A 21,774-nucleotide genomic window follows, 5' to 3' on the forward strand; every position below is an offset into this window, starting at 1 on the left:
TCCCATTCGTAGAATCATAGAATCATTTGAGTTGGAAGGGACCCTTAAACACCATCTAGTCCATCTCCCCTGCAATGAGTAGGGTCTCCACTGCTAGATCCACTTGCTCAGTGCCTGATTCAGCCTGCCCCTGAATGTCTCCAAGGAGATACCATCAGGAACACAGATCTTTTTCAGGAGTTTCATCCCCAGCCCCACTTTGGAAGATTGTGACTTTTTTCTGCCCCCCACTGTGGAGTGTCATCACACAAACTCATTTTGTGCTCTGGTTGCCCAATCTCCTGTATCCCTGACACCCATTTCCCAACAAAAATCTTCACCTTTTCAACCTTCCCAGTCACTCATATTCATTTCCCTTAACCTTCTTCATTGTGCTCATAACTCCTATTCCTGCTTCAAGACGCACATTTTCTTGAAATAGATTTTAAGGAGAACAAACCCTTTGGCTATTAGGTACCTTTTCTGTCCTTTTGCAGATTTTTACTTAAATCCTACTTCTTTTGCATTCCTTCATTAGGTTGCTGTCAAACCTCTGTGCATTTTTGCCTCAGGATAATAGACTACATATGCATAATACATAGTTTGGATGTCAATAGATTTTATTACAGTTTGGGATGGTGGTTCTACTTAATTTCATGCCATCCACAAACTAGACAGTAAATTGTTGGTTCTGAAAGGAAGGTTATACTTCAGGCTAAATTTTTCCCTGACTTACATTCAAGTAACTTTTTATCACAGTCAGGAGTTGACCTATAAAGCATCTGAAAGTGAAACAGAATTTCTTGCCTCCTTAATAGACCTTCCATACAGTCCTGTATATTACTGATGTATCTCCCTGATATGAAGTCAATGAAAAATCCCCAATTCATGGTGAATTTCTATGGTTAATATTATATTAATAAAATACAACTGAATGAACAGGACATTGAGAGAAGGTTGTTGAAGCAAACAAGGCATCTGGGAAAGCGTTGCTACATCCCTAGCAGAAGGGCAAAAGCAAGAATAAATGTAGGACAGCGGAAAAGCCAGAAGCAACAATGAAATATTGAGAAAATTCTAGAAGAAATAAAGAAAAAGTGACTTGGAAAAGGGCTCAGTCCTCAGCATATCTCCTAAAACAGTCCGTCACAGAAAATTGCAGAAATCAGCTCAGCTCTATCAGCCTTTTTCTCTGCATTGTATGAGAAATAAAGTAGTAGTTCTGCAAACCCATCTCTTGATATCTACAGGGCCACAGATTTCTGATTAAAAATAAAACACTTTGGAATATCACCAATAATTCCTTCCTGTCTGCCTGAGAATAAAACCCAGCATGACACTGATCTGATTCACTGTGCGAGTGGAAATGCCATCCACACCTCTCATGGAAGGATGGCATGATTCTCACCTGGCTTCCCCATTTTGATTTCAGAGTTCAGCTACAACAGGTCCTCCCACATGCAGTAAGGAGGACAGCACAGGTTGTTTGAGGTCTGGTTCAAGCCCAATTGTACTTTTGTACATACAATGACTGCAGTAAAGAGTGTGGAATGGTGTGTAAGAATAAGGAGCTGCTCAGAAGATTCTGGGATAAAAATCTGTCTGTACTCCTTTTGTATCTCTCTTGCCTAGATTGCTTGCCATTATTTAATTTCTGTTTTATAGAAGCAAAAATGTGTCAGACATAGGATCACTGGGACATTTTCAGGATTGATTCATCCACAGATTTAGAGATCCCACCTACAGGGATGCATCTTTTCTGTACAAAGCAGACTTTGTGGCAGCAGATATTTGGAAGTAATTAATCACACCAAAGGCAAACAAATCCAGACATAAATCATTAAACTAACAAGAACATGATCTGCTTCTCTACTCTTTCCATCTCTTCATCTGCCCCCATGCTTCTTTGGAGGAAGATCCCCATCCTTCAGGGAAAAATACATGGATCTCATTGTATTTTATACCTTATAATGACAGAAAGAGGACTCATTTTATTTTTTTCTACTATGTTATTTTCTTTTTCTCTTGTCTGACCATGATATGAATATGTTTCTCCATAGATCTTCCAAGTGGAGAACACACATATAAAGAGAGCAGACTTGATTCAAGCATCATTAAGTATCATTTGCGATCTTGTAGTTTGTCATCAATATACTGTCCATTCAGCAAATTTTCATGCTTGAAATACCCATGCTGACCCCTGAGATGTGTCAGCTAGTTTGTGTAACAAACAAGTTCTGATAACATGCTTTTTACTACTACTGTCTTCAGTGACTCAGCTATCATTCACATTCATTGTACGATACAAAAGCCTTGCATCTCTGACCTTATTCCCCATGACCTAGATGCAATACTTCAGATTTAATGGTCTTATTTTTGAGCTGCCCTTGGAGAGATTTTTATGCTTTTCCTATGGAAGTCTTCTTGAAATATGGTATCTTATCACACTGTTTGCACTTCAAAGTACTCTAGAAGGGACTAAATCACCAGCCATTTCACCAAATATGGTTTACATCTGTAACATAAGCTCAACTGTGTCCTTCAGAAAGGTCAGTTATTTTAGGAAATGAGAACAAATTGGAGAAGGATATGCAAAAGTCTCTGATCTCTATTTCATCAGTCCACTCCCTTTCAATAGGTATCCAAGGAAAACACCCTAACCTGGCCGATATGGAAAGCATACTCTGGTTAACTCATTATCAGCTGATGGGAATCCTTGAAATGGAGAAGGAATGTTATGCATGTGATTATACTCTTATCATATGCAAAGTGAAGTGGCAAGAAATTTGACATAGATAATATCTCAAGACATAACTAACTGGAGGAAAGTACTAGCCAAAAGAGGAGTCCAGATATTTCATTAGTGTAGAGCTGAAAATGGATAGGCAAAAGCATGAGTGAGAACACATGTTCTGAACATTGAAAGTTAACCAAGTATACACATCTTCTTACTTCTTAGTAAATGCAAAATAAGATAAATGAAAGCTAACATACTTTGCTTCCCCTGAATTTTAATCTACCTGTGACCCTGTGTTTCTTGATCTGGAACCTAGGCCTTTTTTTTTTTTTTTTTTGACCAGTTATCAGCAGCAACCTAAAGTGGTTAGATAGTTGAGACTGTTAGGTTGGTTTTTTGTGTGGGTTTTTTTGTTTGTTTGTTTGTTTGTTTTTGTTCTTTTTTTTTTTTTTTTTTTTTTCTTGATTTAAAAAAAAATACCAAGTCAGTCAATGTCAGAGGTCATTAAGATTCACAACAATCTGGAGGTTTTAAGAAAATTAAATCTTGTCAAAGAGATTTAGCTCAAGGAGAAAGAAATCACCTTTACTATAATATGTATTATCCCAAAGTTTTATAAAGTTGACAGGAATGTTTGTCTCCTACTCTCACTCCCAACTGCCGTGTTATCCATCTCTGAAGAGCGCAGCACAAAGGAAATACAGTTAAAAAGATCAATGAACTTTGAACACACAAGTCTCTGAGACAAAGTTGTTTTGTTTTGTTGTCAGTGAATTTAGTATTCAGTTCATGATGCATAGGTTAGCCAATCTATTAAAATGCAACCATATATCTCATTAATGAAAAGCTGTTAATTTAGCTTATGTCCAATCATAATGTAAGGTTTGGTGCAGGAAAAAAAAAAAAAAAAAAAAAGCAAGCAAACATCTTCTCTGAAGGATAAAGCAGAAGTAAACCTTAGTAAACCTTACAGAAAATGAGATTTTGTGAACCATTTGCAAAATCATTTAATGTTCATAATACTTTCCTTCTAGTAATTTAAACCTATATGTCTCAAGTCAGTTTTCTCTTGGAACAGTCTCCATTCCATTGTGTTTTGCACTGTTAAGTTTAAATCCAGTACAGCTGTCATATACATTAGAGACTACTGTGAGTAATTCCAGACCATGATTCTACCAAGCCATTGCATGTTCCAGTAACAATCGTTTCAACTCATCTGTGCCTCTTCGTGTAACATCTTAATTTGTATCTAGTAACAAATGGAGCCTCAAGTTGAAATGATTTTACAATCCATGTAAGAAGGCTGCCAAGTCTGCCAACATAAATTCCCCAGACTGCTGTTGCCTTGTGTTGAGAAAAACAGGTGACGTCTCTGCTTTCTGAAAAAGTAAGCATAGGATCTATTTAGTATGTACTATCTGGGAAGCTATTTCTGAAGACAGAGGTCTGAGATCAGATTATAAATAATCTATGACTGCTCAGTGTTGCATGTGTCATGCATTTAAAAGCCAGGAGGAAGAGCACATAATTGCCTGTAAGACTGCAGGTTTAGGAAACAACCAGTTCACTGTAGGAATGCTCAGAGGCCTATTATCTTAGTCACTAGTGGCTTGATATTCAACAGAACATCAGTTCTTCAACCACTGTAACAGTTGAAAATTTAATGTGTTAATCCTCACCAGCCTTTTACATTGTAGCTGAAGATTATATCCATTACTCAGGGAAGGAGCCTGAGGCAATGAGTCTGAGGGCTCAGACAGAAAAGTAAAATGAGGTAGTCTAAGATAACAACACTCAGATTTCTACTCCATCCTTGCTTCACTGATTTCCTACTCACACTTAGTCCAGTGGGTTGGAAGCCCAAATAGCCTAAACATTCAACTTTGGGCTCCAGTTGCTGTTTAAGAGCAATGGGGACTGTTTCAGGGCCAAATTCAAAAAATCTTTATGTACTTCAAATCCGTAGGCAAGGAAAAAAGTCCATAAACAAATGTAAATATCTTTGCCTCACACCTCATGGGTAACTATCCCTGACAGCATGGTAGATGCATGGGAATCCCCATATTAGATGTCATGGTTTAGATATTAGAAGATTTTTTCTCTGCAATTTTCATGCTCAGGCATCCTTGCCTATACCGTTTATGTATGAATTACACTCAACCTAAATAACAAAACAGAATAGAGGAAATTTGGCATTTTAATACTTCATGGCATTGCAAATGTATCATTGACAAGTTCTAAAATGTATAAAAACAGAAATTATATTTATGGATACTGTATGGGCTTCAGTGTGAATCTAATATGTGAAGTATGTGCTGCTTACCTCCTGCATAGCCTAACCCTCCTTACGCTAAGAGGGCAGAACAGAAATACTAAAACCCACAGTCAACAACCAAATAATTGTGGAAAGCACTGTGATAAATGACCAATGCATTTGTCAAACAAGGCACCTGTAATTGCTTTAGACAATTACAGAAGTTGTAGTAGCAACAAGACAGGCAAGGGAAAATTATCACAATGAAAAATCCTAGAAGATAAAGCAGCACTTTTAATGGAGCAATTGGACAGTTTCACTAAGGATGAATTGCAGGAAAAAAGTTCAAGGTTGCCCTTTTTGCCAGATGTTGGCAATGAGAACGAATGCCCTTGCTTTTCTGAGAATGGTTCATGTCAGCAAAGAACCTGAAATCAGTTGAGATGTCGAGTTAAATTAATCACCTGACAGTCTCATAACTAATTCTAGCTGGAAAGCACAAATGGAACTTCATGAAAACTGTCACTTTTTGACACTTTTGTGTTTTCCACAGTCCTCTCAGAAATTGAGAGAGACATAGGTGAGTTTCAGTGGCTCACTTATATCCAGGACTGGTTCCTCTGCCAGATTTTGTGTTTTATATCAAGGAAGTGTCTTCAAGACAAGAGATCTGCTAGTTGGGACACATCTACTTGATGGGTTAAAGGTTTCCCGGCGTGTAAACTGATAAGACAGATTGAGAAGGCTTTAAACTACAATTGACTAGGAAAGAGGATACCGTTAGGAATGCTGAGGCTAAGCCAGGAAATGGTATGGTACCATCTGTGAGTGAAAAGGCAAGTGGGAGCATCTATGTCACTGCAGGGACTGTTGCAAGTTCAGGAGAACATCTGAAATGTTTGTGTACCAACACACTCAGGATGAGGCACAAATGGGATGAACTGGAAGTCTTGATGGTTGATGTCCTGCACCTGCTAGTGCTCACAAGACATTTGGATAATACCCTCATATATATGCTTTAACTTAGTTAACCCTGAAGTGGTCAGGAAGTTGGACTTGATGATGTTTACAGGTTCCTTCCAATTCAATTATTCTATTCTATTCTGTTCTGTTCTGTTCTTTTCTGTCCTTTCCTGTTCATTCCGTTCTCAGAAAGAAGGCTTTTAAGACTACTGGTGAAACTGTACACAATGAGAATTACTCTAGGTCACCTAGTTGGTGTCAGGGCCTGGAGAATGCCAACAGACTTTAGTGACCATAACACATCATTTTAAGAGAATATTTTAAGAGAAATAATGATTCAAACACCTTCTCTGTATGATTTAGAATTAATGTCCCAGGTGACAGTCAATCTCCAAACTCCATATTCTGTCAGCAGTCAGTCTCCCGGCTAGAGCTGAGTCACATTGTATAAATTGGAAATGTTAAATATCATAAGGGAGTTAATAATGTTTTCTGGAGAATGTAACATCTTCCTCCAGATAGATGGCCCTGGTTTGAAATAAGCTCAGTTTGTTTTCTGAGCCCTAAGAGATTTCTTTCCAGGCTCTCTTTGTTTGACTGGGTCACTTTCTGGCTTTTGGATCACTTTCTGGCTTTGATCAGGCCTTGCGTTATCTTTTCCAGTTTCCTAATTGTTACTATTACAGCTCTAGAAATGAAGGTTCAGTTTGCACAGAGGGCCCAATGAGTGAATCAGATGATGACAAACACAAAGAATATTTATTGAGTTAAATCTTCCTTTATTACATAAAACAACGTTCCTACTACTTTCGTTAATCTTACTACAAGTGTTTGTTACATACAAACAGTGTTCCACATAGCATATGCCACAACGTGCACAACCAGTGAAGCTCAAGCCCTGTCAGCACATGTGCACACCTGCTGCCCTGCAGAACCACCATTACCCAGTCATCAGTCACTCCATGTGGCAACACCACGGAAATCATGATCCCACTGACTTGAGTGAGAATCCTTCCTGATGGTAGTAGGCAGTTGCCACCAACACAGGGTACACTGAGCGGTAACAACTGCCTATGTGCTCCTCTGCCTCTGGCAATCAGCAAAGGCAGGCTGTCCTCTTCTCTCCAAGTGGCAATCAAGTATCCCAAGAGGTTTTCCTAGGATGAAAAACTTTCCCTGTGTTGATCTACCACACCCTATGCTTGTATTGGTGATGTCCTGTTGAAGTGCCATGTGGATCAACAGCCAGGTAACGTTCATCCAGCATGTTGTTATCCATCTTTATCTGCCTCGGACAAACCATTTGCTTTTTTATGATAGTTTTCTGATCTAGTACCATACTTCTTACGTTTACTGTAGCAGTCACTCTGCATCCAAAATTCATGTCTGTTGTGGTTTAGCTCTGTTGGGCAGTAAGAATCATGCAGCCATTTGCTCACTCTCCCCAAGCAGAGTAGGAAAGAGAATCAGGAAGGTTAAAGTGATAAAACTGTTGGTTGAAATAAGTACAGATTGCTAGGTAAAACAAAAACCACACAAAACCAAAAGAAATTAATTTTCTACTTCCCATCAACAGAAAAGGGAAAGCAGCGCTTATCATGTGTGATGGTTTATTGGGAAGACAAACACCATCACTAAGAACATCCCCCACCTCTTCTGTCCCTGCATGTTTATTACTGAGCATGACACCATTTGGTATGGGATATCCTTTTGGCCTGTCTAGATCAGTTGTCCTGGCTCTGTTTCCTCCCACGTCCTTGGCTCTGTGCAAGTACTGTTCAGCAGCAAGTGAAACACTGACTTGTATATCAGCTTGCTATAGCACCAATATTGCAACATAGCAGCTACTATGATGATAATTAACTCAACATAGCCAAAACCAATGCAATATTCATCTTTTACAGATTTCTGATGTCATGGAAATGCCCTACATAATCCTTCCTACCAACACACTAAGATAATCTTTTTAAAAAAGAAAAATAAAATAATTCCTTTGTTTAAAAATTCCTAGCAAGTGTTTTTTGGGGGTGATTCTATCACCATCAGTATTTACGGGTTCTTTTTAATCTCTTGCCCAAAACTTTACTAAAATTTATTCTTGGAATCAAGTCAATCACAGCTAGACTGGGGTGCAAGACAAGTACTGCACTAACTAGGCCTCAGATTTCTTCATCTTATTCAGTCACGATCAGTATTATTTGCTATGCTATGGACAAAGCCAAAACACAAACTAGGCAATGTAACTTTTCCAGTGCTACTACCAAACATCACCATTGACAACAGGTTATACAGATCTCCTCCTTCTTCTTACTGAGTGCAGACAGACTGAATAGATGCCAGATGGGCAGTGAACTAAAATCATCACAAACAGGCATGAATCTCAGGTTATCATAACATAGCCCAGCTGCACAGTTTGATGGACTTCACTGACAACAGCCAAAACTTTGCAATCCTGAAGTTGACAACCTGCTTAGAACTCTCATCAAGGGCAGAGGTGGAATCAATTATCTATTCTGGTAGCTTAGAATGAATAAAGACTTCACCATTTATCTTGCTCATCATAATTCTCCTCCTCTGCCCTCTCTTCATTCTCATTTCTTAAATCCCAAGAAGCTCCTCATACAGTTTCTGTTACAACATTTTCAACTAGGCTCTCTTGGTAACTTTCCCTTGTGTCTTGCCTTGCCAATCTTTGAATATGAAAATTTTATAAACTTATGAAACAATAACCTGGATTCAGTGTGGAGATATTTTTACTCCTACAGAAAAGAACTGTCTGGGTATGTCAGAGATGAATTTTGGATGTTGCCACACTGTTAAGTGCAGCTGTTTTCCAGAAAAGACTAATCAACTCTGCCCTTAAAAATGCCATGATATTTTAGTTACTTCCTAAGGAGATATAGCTGGTTTTATAGGAATTATATATGTATATATAATATTATATATGTATATATAATATTTACATTAGTATTCATGAAAGACAGATATGCTCATCAGAATTAGTAGTATGCAACTACATTTACAGTCAGTATCACTGATTTCAAACTAAAGCAGATACCTACTTTAAGTACATTTCAAAAGTGAACAATCATCTCCCATGTAGATATACACAGTGCAGATGACTAAGCTTTAGAGGGATGAACCGTAGCCTTTCTGATTATCTAATTTTGTTCCTTCATAAGGAATAATGTTATATTTGAAAATGAAGACAGATGAGTACAAAAAGTGAAGCTGCATGCATCAAACAGAAAGAGTTGCAAGATAATATTATAGGAAATATTAAAAAACAGCAATCAAATCATCTAAATGATCTATCCACAATTTACTTTCCAAAATCTTACATGAGCTAGGCTATGTATTTCCACTCTAACAATATTTGGAAACTGCTTCATATCAGATCTACTTTTCATCAGTGAAATCAAGTGAAATCATGATACATAAGCACACAGACTGGGTAATGCTTGTGCAAAATGTAAAATGCCAATAGGACCAAGTGCAGTAAGTAGTGTGGGATTTTAGGCATTCTTTGTCCTGTGGAGCTGGATTGTGATTTCTGCTGAGTCTAATAGGACCTTTTCGATAGAAGTACATTAGGCACCTTTCTTTTGTTCAGACCATTTGCTTTTTTAGGCAGCTGATTTTTCTCCCTCCCTCCCTCCCTCCCTCCCTCCCTCCCTCCCTCCCTCCCTCCCTCCCTCCCTCCCTCCCTCCCTCCCTCCCTCCCTCCCTCCCTCCCTCCCTCCTTTTCCTTCCTCCCTCCCTCCCTCCCTCCCTACTTCCTTCCTTCCTTCCTTCCTTCCTTCCTTCCTTCCTTCCTTCCTTCCTTCCTTCCTTCCTTCCTTCCTTCCTTCCTTCCTTCCTTCCTTCCTTCCTTCCTTCCTTCCTTCCTTCCTTCCTTCCTTCCTTCCTTCCTTCCTTCCTTCCTTCCTTCCTTCCTTCCTTCCTTCCTTCCTTCCTTCCTTCCCTCCTTCCTTCCCTCCTTCCTTCCCTCCTTCCCTCCTTCCCTCCTTCCCTCCTTCCCTCCTTCCCTCTTTCCCTCTTTCCCTCCTTCCTTCCATTTTTTAATTAATTAAAATTCCACTGCTACAAGAAAAGAAAATTGAACTATTTTCCCTTTCCACCTGATGCAGATCTGACAGATCTACTGCTTCCCACTTTCTCCCCCCTACTATTTTTATTCAAAATTTTTACCAGTTTTCATGCCCAGCACTGTGGGTTTCTATTTAATCAAAGTGCAATTAGAGCCATAAAATCCAGCATACTGCAGAATCACCATCCTTCATCAACTACTATGTCCCACTGTACAGTTTTCATACCACTGTTCTGTTCTCTCCTCTTCCCTTTCTTTGTCTCAATGTGTTGATTTGGATGTAATGCGTGGTAATGGCAAGAGAGCCCAGCTTCTGTGTGTCTCATAACTAACGGCTGATTGACTGAATATTTCCTCAGCCTGCTCCTACCTGGAATTTCTGAAAATGTAAATGAAATTATTCTCTAATTAGATGCAATATTTAATGCTCAGGGGCATCAAACATCCATTTCTCTATTTGTAATTACCAAAAATGCAAACCAGTATGAAGACATCAGGGACACAAGGCTTACCATAACAGACATAACATAAGAGATGTTATTGCATGGTACAAATATATATAGCTGGTAAGGCATCTCAAATTAGAGCATTTGGATGGAGGAATGTGGGAGTGGGAAACGATGAAGCTCTGAAATCACTTTCACTCTGTGGCTGTTGCTTTGTATTCTGTTTGCTGTACAGTAAGGCAATCACACTGGTTTTTATTTTTCTTGTACTTAAAGATCATTCTGAAAAAGTCATGTTAAAGCACTGTTTCCTTAGCTGCTCATGTTTGCATTATGTTTCAAACACTGCACATGGCATGTAATTAATGTTTATAAGAAGGAGGCTTCAAAGTGGATCTAAGAAGTCGAAAGTACTTAAATGAGAAGTCTCAGGGTTGAACATCATGGTTTGATGATCAAAGTCAGAGAACTGGCCTCTGAGCTGCTATTACGGCTTGGCAACTCCTTCACCAGAAGTTATGAAGAACAGTCAGGCTGGCAGTCTGGACAACAAGTTCTGAAGACTGCATTCAGGATGATTTGAAGATTCAGACGGAGAGATGGAGCATGTTCTGGAATGCCATGGTGTCTATCTCCAGCCATTCCTGCATTTTGTTTTTGGCAGGCAGTGCTGCCACACTTTAAGGCCTTATACTGACAGCATCTTGTCTCTTAGAGACAGCATCTTCCAGCTTCTGCTGAGTCCCAGTCAGTGTGTTCAACCTCTTCTCTAGGAAAGGAAAAGCACCATTTGACATGCTACCTTTGAAATATGGATGAGTTATCCAAGAACCTTCTGAAAACAAATGACCTCTCTCTATAATAAGTAGAAAAGCCAAAATTCCCCTCTGGGTTGAATAGAATGAGGGATTTTGATGGTGGCAGGAAGGGATTCTACAGATGTATCAGCAGCAATAATAATGCAGCATGAGATCTGTTGAAAAATAACACAGAAAAGGATGAGGTATTCATTGCTTTCTTCCCTGATAAGACTGCCCTTCAAAACTACCAGGTCCATGGAAGAAAAAGTCTGGGGAAATGAAGGTTTGCCCTCGGTAGAGGTGGACCAAGTCAGGGAATATTAAGAGGCCTACAAAACTCAGGACTTGATGGAATGCAGTCATGAGTGCTGAGGGACATGCCTGACATCATTGCTAGTCCATTGCCAATCTTCTTTCATGGCTGTGAGAAGTTCTGCTTACTGTAAGAAAGCAAATACATCACTCCTGTCTCCAACGAGGATTCAAGGAATTAGAGGTCAGGAAGTTTTACCTCAATCGTTGGGAAAGTAATGGAGGAAAACCTGTCACTAGACTCCTTGATAAGGAGTCCTTCTCCAGCTTTCCTGTAGGCCCCTTTTAGGTACCAGAAAGGATGATGTGTCAGAATGCACCCTTAGCCAGTTTGAAAATGATACAAAATTAGGAAGAGCAGTTGACAGACCTGAGCGTTAGGTTGCCATCCTGAGGGACAGGCTGGAGAAATGACCTGGCAGAAACCTCACAAAGTTCAGATGCAGCCTTGTGCATCAGTACATACTGAGGGCTGACAGGCTAGAAAACAAATGTGCAAGGCAATGTATCCCCCTGAATGCCAAATTGCACATAATTCAGCAGTGTGCCCATGCAGAAAAAGCCACCAGCCTTCTGGGCAGCATTAGGCATATTGTCACTACCAGGTCAAGGGAGGTGATCCTTCCCCTGTGCTTGGCTCTGTGTTTCTTAGTACAGGAGGTACATGAAAATGCTGTAGTAAGTGCACTGAATGGCCATGAGGATGGATAAGGGGTTGGAGAATAAAAACAGTGGCTGAGAGAGCTGTGACTGCTTATCCTGGAGAAGAGAAGGCTTGAGGGATCTTATCTGACAGGAAGAACAGATCAAACCAGACTCTTTTCAGTGATGTCTAGTGACTGGACAGGCTGAAATGGGCACAATCTGAGTTGAGAAACATGAAATTTCAGTTAAAAACAAGAAAAAAACAGAGCTTTTCAGTGTGAGGGTGGTCAAACATTGGAGCAGACTGCATAGAGAGGTTGTGGAATCTGCACCTTTGGAGATATTTGAAACACAGGTGGACACAGCCTTCAACAACCCACTTTGATTGTCCTTGAAAAAGGCAGATCTACATTAGATAATATCCAGAGTTCCCAGGCAGACTCAGTGACTCTCTGAAAGTTATCCCTCATACCTCTTACTCAGAGCAGAGTGTTTCTTCTGGTATGTGAAGAAGTTATGAGTTTTTTAAAGCCTCACAAAGCCCTCACCTCTACAGTAAAAGAGAATAAAAGTCTGACTACCTTCAAGCAGCTTTAAATAATAACTCATTCTACTGACAGCAGCAAGTATTTAGACACCTGCTGCTTTCTGGACAAAGGGTCTGCTACCTCAGGCAAAAAGAGAAATAAATATACTGACTGTTAGTCAGAAGACCTTTCAGACTGGTGTTTTCTGGCCTGCAAGGCACTTAAGATTTGTTGAATTCTTTATTCTAGGACTTTGTAGCTTTGTTGATTTTTTCTTTTTTATGGGCAGGGTAAGTCTCAGTAAGAGGCTGGAATGGATGTGGCTTAAAATGGCTGTGTCTTAAACCGACACATAGATGACTGTTTTAAAAAGTCATGTGCTGGGCTACAGACTTAGCAAAGGAGAAATTTCATGAGAAATTCTCCAATTCCTGTTCTTTTCTGAGGTTCCATCCTTATGATCTACATAGGTCCTCCCAAAGTAATGCCTCCTATTTATTTCCATGGAAATTACAACAGATCAACGAGCACAATAACATATAATAACATAATAACATATAACATATAATATATATGTTATATATATACATATATATATATATAACATATAACATATAATAACATAACATATAATAACATAATAATATTTGATAGAGCAAAATTCTCAGTTACAAAACACTATTTTTCAACACCTTCATCATAATCATCTAAAAATTTTCACCAGTGATGAACAAGAACTTGCATACCATGCTCTTAAGAATCTGTTATGGCCATCTGCTACGTGACTTGTTTTTCATGTTGCTGGTGCCACTGCTGAAACACATCACTCACCACCTCACTGTTCTCACATCCACTGTTTGGTCTCCATAAATGCTCAGCAGGTGTCAATGAATGTCAATGGATTAAATTCCGGACATTTGTGTCATACAAACTTCCATGTCAGATGCCATTTTGTCAGAGTGCCCCTCTGCTGCCATCTGTCATACAGCAACAAAATGTAATGGAATACTGTTAGGAAGATTCAGCCTCTTCTGTCATACCACCAACATGCTCCTCTGATGTCATGAGCACATCTAATAAAATAAGAGGCATTACTTTCAGAGCAGCCTTTGTAAGCAGACACTTCTGATTTGTTCTCTTATTGGAGACATCTGTCAGTTCTTTGCACACCACACCCGACCTTGTTGGCTGTTTTCACTAAAATTATCTAGTGGTTGGTGACCCTGCCAACAGCAGGGGTTTGAAACTAGATGACCATTGAGGTCCTTTCAATCCAGGCCATTCCATGATTCTATGAAATTAGAAAGAATGATGGTGCTCCTCTTGGGGGAAGAGAAAAAGCCGAAAATAGAGCTCATCACTCAGCATCCAGTTTCGCCATCTTCATTTATCTTGCAAGGAAAGTTTTACACACAGCTTCTGGTTTACTAGAGAGAAAATAATCCACCTAGGAGGCACGAAGACATAGGAAAAATACTTTGATTAATTTTGCTTTCATTTTCTTTGTCAATTGCTTCATACATGGACGGGGTTTCTGACACTGTGATAGGGGAACACCTTCCCATGGTGGTCTCATGGTGGTAAGATAAAACTGATGGAGGGAGCATCAAATGTGAGCTGTATTTAGGGGAATTCCAGGAGATGGAGGGGAAGACAGATTTTTAAAAGTATGAACTGTCTGAAACCAAAATCTTTAGATTTACCATTAGTTGTCAGTGAGGTGTGTGCTGTTTACAGTTTATACACTTAGAATTTCTTGTTCGATTACAACAAGAAAAAATTTGCTTAATAATAACACAATGTCTGTGCAGAAAGTATTCAGTCTATTTCTATAATAACAGCTACACACTTCTACTGCATTTAAAGGATCTCACAGAATCTTGCACATATCTTTTCTACAAGGTAGACACCATAAGTGGTGTTCTCATTTCTGCTGTCTAAAATAAGTAGGGGGATTTAAATGCAAGAGGGTATGCAAGGCAACAAAACACATTTGCAACAGAGTAAGTAAGCCCTTGGACTTTCCCATTTACGGTGTGAGGATATATGTCCTTTCGAAAGTTGAATAATAACTAGAAAAGGTCTGTGAGATTTATTGTATTTCACCTGACCATTTGCTCATCCAACTCTCTGTAGTGTCTTCTAAACTGATGCATGAAATGAATTGAGACAGAAACAAGGTCATTTCAAATGAAAAAGGCTCCTGTCCACAGAAAAAGAATGCTGCATCTATTCTTTAAAAACAGAATCACTGTTAAGAAGCTGGAGCATGAAAGCATGCATAGACAAGAAAGAGACTACAATTAGCTGGAGGAAGTAAAAACAGTGATAAAGAGGGGGAAAAAAAAGAGATACGAACCATGTATTTTTTCAGTTGATTAATATGACAACCTGGAGATATCAGCATGATGTTTGTGCCATTAGTAAGACTCATAATTCCAGTACTGGAAACACATAGTGCCAAAGAAGAAAATTTTGAGCCAAACTTTCTGTAACACCTGGTGTTAGGAAAATATGCTTTCTATTTTTCCATCTATTTGAAAAGGCTTTCCAGAGTTCTTTCTCATGAGAGCATGCTACCCTTTCAGCTCTGCTATGTTGTTTCCTATATGAAAAAAAACTCATTATATATACTCAAAACTGTCACTAATCATGAACTCCCCCTAAACCAGCAAGACAACCTCAAGGTGACTTTCATTTCACAGGCTCTAACAGCCACTTCACTCTCATAAGCTTGTATGACCTTGAATCCTACTGAGGCATAATTACTCATGCACAATTAGTTTTGTTGAGTTTAACTCATTTCACTGGGCAAGGATATGTGACATTCAGATAAAGCAGGTCCTGATCTAACCACTATCCTGTATTCTTCAGAAATGTGAATGCTCAAAACAACACCTCTTCACTTACTCATGTGACTGCACCATTCTGAGCTGAGACAGTATCAAAAAATAGAGCTGCTCAGATACTAATATTATTACTATCCTACATTCAGTCTTTTTCAGCAGCAAATCTTCAAATTCTACCTAAAGGAATTCAGATCTACCAGCACCTCTTCTAATGCAGAAGTGGATGTCTGTGTGCACAAAATGATATGCTCAGGATCACACTGCTACAGAACACCCTTCAAGCTGCTTTTCCATAGCCAGAGCTCAGTATCATATCACAAAACTACAATGTAATTATTGTTGGACATCTGCCAGCTGCCCACCCAGCCATAATTTCACTCTCCCTCTTCATCCACAGCTTAAGTCTGCTGCTGTTACCATTTGTAGGTCCAGCAAGTAACCACAGTGAGATCATATCAAAGATGCACAACCACAGAGCAGGTAGATGTCCAAGTGCACCAGCCAGCAGGGACAAAGGCAGCCATGCTAACACTACCAGCTGTCACAGATGGAAGCTACTCTCTTATGAGAGAAGCAGCAATATATTTACTGACAGAATACTGTGATTTGACAAAGCTTAATTGTAATTAAGACAGCAACTTAACAAGGTTTTAGATGGTAAAGTACACTTGATTATTAACTGTAAAGAGGGTCATCCAGGAGACCTTCTTGTTGAGTCCTGAGGTTCACAGTGAATCCTCTTGCTTTCTGAACTCCTCTTCAGTGGAGGCTGGGTATAGCTGGGTAGCTGGGTATAGCTTAATCCACTTCTACTCCCAGATTTGATCATCAGTTTATATCTAAGGGATTATATGGCCACAATCAACCAAAGATATAATATTAGCAAAACTAACAAACTTATAACAAATAATAAGCCACTTACTGGTCTGTATCAGCAAGGAGTCTCCTGACATCAAGATGTAAAGAATTTCTGTGCAAGCATAACATTGAGAGGCATTCCTACTCCAGGGGAGATCCTGTTGTATAGCTTGCTGCCATGAAGGAGAGCTGAAGGGGCTCTTGGGCTGCTCAGTATTGATGGGGCAAAATCACTGACTCATAATTATAGTTTTCAGCACATGCTCAAGTAACTGGCCTTCAGCTGTTGAACCAGACATCTGTTATCTGTTATTTGAACACTCGATTTGAGACAAATTAGTGGTTACTATCTATTTTAGTAAGGCCTTCTGTGTAATGGAGAGGCCACAGGAGCAAGCTGGGAGAGGTATGAAGTACACCAGCACATGCAGATGGTTTGATCCTGTTCCTCCTTTCCAGATGATTGGGACTGAGATTATCTTATGTTCATACATACTTTTAAGTAACTAAGCACAAATTCAGGCCCTAATCACTGATCTAATCACCAGCTTTAACCTCCTGTCATTCCAGGTGCTGTCTGGCTAGGCCAGCTTGAACTTCAGGAGCACATCAAACAGCACAGAGAGTGATGTCACACAGGAAATGGGAATAGGATTTAATAATAAGAAAGGACAGACAGCAGTTCTCATGTTTCCATTTTCCCATGTTCCAGTTCCAGCATGATCATTACTGATCCTTGCCTTTTCCACATTTGGCTTTTATCAAACTGTCCCATAATAATTTTCACACATTCCCCAAATCCCCTCAAAGCATCCTATAAGCAGCTTAATGCAACCCCTCAAATCCTTTCAAATATCCTACAATCAGTTGTCTCTTTCCTATGGGACATGTTTCCTATCTTCTTATCAGTCACTAAGTTCTGGCTGAACTGCCTCAAGGCTTTGAATCATTTCGTCAGTGGCCCCTCAGACAGTGACCTGAGATTTCCAGACTTTGCTGTTGTCTGTTATCTCATCTTGTCCTTAGGGCTTGTATATCTAGATGTTTAATTTATTGTTTCCCCTGTCTCTTATCTTTGCCCGTTATCTTTGTCTCTTATGCTGATAGCTGTTAACCAGATGTCCTTAGATTCCATATATCCTTGCATCAGTCAGTGTTTGGATTAAAGTGTCTGAATTAAAAGGAAACAGACAACAAGTATAGAGTAGACCTGAAAGCATGCTAAAGGCTTTGGCTCCAGGGGCTCAGCTCAACAGCTGAATTCTTAATTTCAGTTTACAAGAGGTGCCAAGCCTCATCCCTCTGTTTATCAGCTATTCATATACATTAGAGGAAAGATCAAGGCTACGTGGAAATGAATATATTGTGTATTCAGAATGCAAACAGATGTATAAAGGTTAGTGAAAGCTAGTCTCAATCTCATGACACTTCCTATGAAATTACACAATAAATGAGATACAGAGTAAGATCTGGTATTATTTTTATTTTTTGGCCTAGACTCTGAGCCACAAAGACCAAACAGCTAGTCCAGAATCCTGCAGGAATTTTATGACAGATTGAGAACTGGACCTTTCTCTATCAAGTCTCAACTTAGTGATTCACCAGCATGAAGAATCCCCAAATTCAAATTTGCAGCCTTCCTAAAGTGTAAGTGTACCGAGTTCAAAGATGGAATCAGTAACCTCCCATAGGATACTCCACAGATTCCCTTAAGGCCTGCCAAGTTCTTCTTTTTTTGGAGTCCAAGAGGGTCTTCAAAATTTCCAGTCACAGACAAACACTTCTTTAGGCGCTGGAAGGCTGCAATGAGGTCTCCCCAGGACCAACTCTTCTCCAGTCTAAACAACCCCTCCTCTCTCAGCCTGCCTTCACAGGGGGTGCCTCAGCCTCCTGATGATCCTTGTGGCAGACTGCGATGAAGAAATAGACACCTTGCTGGAAAAGTTTGATAGCTGCTTAATACCCTGACCACTGTTGGTTATTCTTTGTGAGTGCAGTTTCTACTTTAAGTGGTTAGCAGTTGGTTTTTGGCTATGTTTTAATTTATCCAATTAAGCATGGATAACAACTGTTATCAACTCATGGGCAGCCTTTAAGTTTAAGGCATGTAGTTATCTACGCTGGGAGCCTAAGCTGCAAGCATAAAAATGATGAAAATCTGATAATTTCCTTTAGTATGAAACCAGCTGAAGGATATTTAAACCTGTTTTGAGTGATGAGTATTTCCAAATCTAATGTAGTCCTCATTTCTGTGAGTAGAAAGTTTCCTCTTGACTTAAAATGAATCATGTCTTGTTTTGTCTGTAGAATCATGGGGAGATCCCTCACTGTGAACATCTTCTGAGTGTAATCACAGACCTATAATGTGGAGAGGGATTATATGAATATACATCTATATGCTCTAAAATTAAATACGGTATGAGATCTAATCTGAGACACCAATCCTGCAAAGTGATGGTAGGCAGGACATACATTCTCTGAGAAAAGAGAGTTCATGTCTCTCGTGCTTTTTTTTAGGGTCTGATATTGAAGAACCAGAGCCAAGCTGAGAAAAATGAACATCTGCTTTTGCAGAATATAAAATACGCTTTTCCCTTCTTCTCTGTCACTCTCATATAGTGCAAAGATAGCATGAACTGCACCAGCCCTCATTTAGTAATGCTTTTACTTGTTAGCCCTGAGGTAAGTAAATAGATGCATGCTGACTACAGCATGGAAAAATAAGGTCTCTCTTGATGTTTAGCATATTAAATCATTACTTTTCAGCTTGAAAATGTTTTCTTTGCCTGCTGACCCTTCCAAATTTTCCAGTTACTCCAGGCAAAAGAGTAAAAACAAAAAAAAGTCATTTATCTGCTAGATGAGGTTAAAACTCAGTTTAATTCTGGAGTAGGGGTTCAGCCCATAGTTGTTTGAAAATAAAAAGCCTGTAAGCAAGGGAATTGCCTAATTCTTTTCAGGTTGCTCATCCTCTCTCTTATAGCCATAATTGATTGTTGCATAAATTAAACAGGAATTAAGTGTGTGACATTTTGTGCCATGTGCTGTGGATAGTTAAGATTTCCTGATGGAATCCAACCTATGTGTTCAGTTCCTCCTAGTTTACTATAGCTCTTTCCCAAGTTTTTTTTCACACTCAAGCACTTGCAGTGTGGTTTCATGCATAAAAATCAGGTTACATAACAAGTAAGAGCTTCACTTTCTTCCTCTCTAGGTAATAGATGAACAAGTCAGACAGGAAATCAGTTTGCTTTCATACAGGGTATATTTAAAAATTTATATTGCAACGATACTGTATCCTTCCTAGGTTTAGAGGAAAAAGCATGGCTTGATAAAGAAACATCCTATATACAAAGACAGATTCTAGTGAAATCTATTGCCCATGTACAACAGGAAACAGAACTATTGACAATATCAATCCTGTTGTTAATCATTCTGTTGAGAATAGCTAGTTATGATTCTTCCAGTAACTATGGCTTGCCTGACTTGAACCTAAAGAGCCCTCGGTGATCTTTGAGGGATAAAGGAAATGTCAGATTTTTGCAGAAGTCACACTTCATGGATCTGAAAGCAAAATATGGAAATGCCTTTAAAGCCATAATGGCCTCTTGCAGTAAATCAGGAGAGAAGTCATAGAAGCAATCAGGAAGGTTTCTGGAAATTTCCCATCCAATTCTGTGAATGTAATTAAGGAGCACTTCCTGGAGAAGAGGAGCTGGGTGCAGCCCTTCCTGATGTGTTGAAATGGTGTTCTGGCAAAGCTGTTGTAGGACAGAGGAGAGTACCTAGGTGGTTCCCCTCCTTCCATGTGGACAAGGAGATGGATTCATAGGCTTAGAGCCTAACCCACCTTCCTAGGCCCTGCTGTAAGTTTTCTACAAAACAGAAGAACCAAAGATGGAGGGTGACAGAGGAGGCGTTGGCTGAGACAGCTGTCTTGACAGAGGTGCTGGCTGGAGGTCTGCACCAAACTATAGGCTCTTCTACTGCTGATGTTACTGAGGAGAACTGAGGGAATAAAGTGGACATTGTTCTCCACAGAGAAGGGGCAGTGGGGAAATGTTTGTCATGCCAGCAAATCCATTTCTAAGTCTGGTGTAGAAGAGATTCTTTCTGCTGGCTTTAATGAAGGAAGGAAGAGCACTGTGAGGTGAGGGAAGTTTGCCCTGCTGGCACTGTAACTCTCCATCTGTTCTGCAGGCAGTGAAAACTTTGGTATCAAGAGCAGTGACATCAACATTAAACATACTTTTTTCTCTCTTTTTTTTCAGGAAAAAAAAAATATGAAAAGAATCTGAAAGAAATGGATAAAAGTGCATAACTTTCCACAGGCACTTCTCCTGTGAAGAGAGAAAACAGTCTAGGTGGATGCTGAGTTGAAAGAATTCAGGAGTGAATATGTCAGTTAACAGCGATTTGGCTTGAATGATTACTTCCCAGAGGAAAGAGATAACTCATAAAATTTTCCTTCTGGAAGCTCTCAGATTCCAGCTAATTAATTGCAGTGAGGTATTTTTTAAACTAGAGGTGTGCCAAGACAGATCCGGTCGCTTCTGAAACACTTGCTGTTGCCAACTCTTGCTATTATTATTATAAAGCCCAGCTCCAGCATATATCCTTGGTAGCATGATGATAATACAGAAATACAGCAGATTTTTAATGAAAAATAATATTTCAATGAAGACAAGAAGAGAAGGAAGCACAAAAAAACCTGCCTGGGGATTTTTCAGTCTGGAGAAGAGAAAGCTCAGGGGAGACCTTATCACTCTCTACTGCTCCCTGATATGAGGTTGTGGAGAGGTTGTAGTCTGCCTCTTCTCCTAGGTAACAGTGATGGAATGAGAGGTAATAGCCTTTAAGTTGTGCTCGGGCGGTTCAGGTTAGGTATTATGAAAAATTTCTTCTTCAAAAGTGGTGAGGCATTGCAATGGGCTGTCCAGAGAGGTGGGGGAGTCACTATCCCTGAAGACATTCAAGAAACGTAGATTTGGTACTTAGGGACATGGTTTAGTGGGGAATATTGGTGGTAGGTGGATGGCTGGACTATATGATCTTAGAAGTCTTTTCCAACCTTAATGATTCTATGATTCTATGACATGCGACTACTTTGAAACAAATTTCTGTACATTCCAGGGTCAAAGGCTGGTGAACAGTGCAGCTTTAGACACGTAATTTCATAGATTTTCAGGATCTTGCTTCATAAATGGCCTTGTAACAGCCATTCTTACCTGACATGGAGTGTTGCTTCTTCTTCCATCTCTTACACTTGGCTTGAGACTCCAGGGGTAGGGTTCATTCTCTATGAAAAGTCTAC

The 21,774-nt window shown here is 39.5% G+C and overlaps 1 long non-coding RNA gene across 1 annotated transcript in view; it reads left to right on the top strand.

Annotated features, from left to right (window-relative positions):
* LOC128090872 (uncharacterized) overlaps positions 1–19,133 on the top strand; it is a 34,551-nt gene extending 15,418 nt beyond the window's left edge. Inside the window, exons 3-4 of the long non-coding RNA XR_008211129.1 lie at positions 17,958–18,107; positions 18,978–19,133. This is a non-coding gene — a long non-coding RNA (uncharacterized LOC128090872). The remainder of the gene's footprint in view (positions 1–17,957; positions 18,108–18,977) is intronic.
* The last annotated feature ends 2,641 nt before the right edge of the window (positions 19,134–21,774 follow it).

This window comes from Tympanuchus pallidicinctus, unplaced genomic scaffold (genome assembly GCF_026119805.1).
Source record: "Tympanuchus pallidicinctus isolate F22 unplaced genomic scaffold, pur_lepc_1.0 scaffold5, whole genome shotgun sequence".
NCBI lineage: Eukaryota > Metazoa > Chordata > Aves > Galliformes > Phasianidae > Tympanuchus > Tympanuchus pallidicinctus.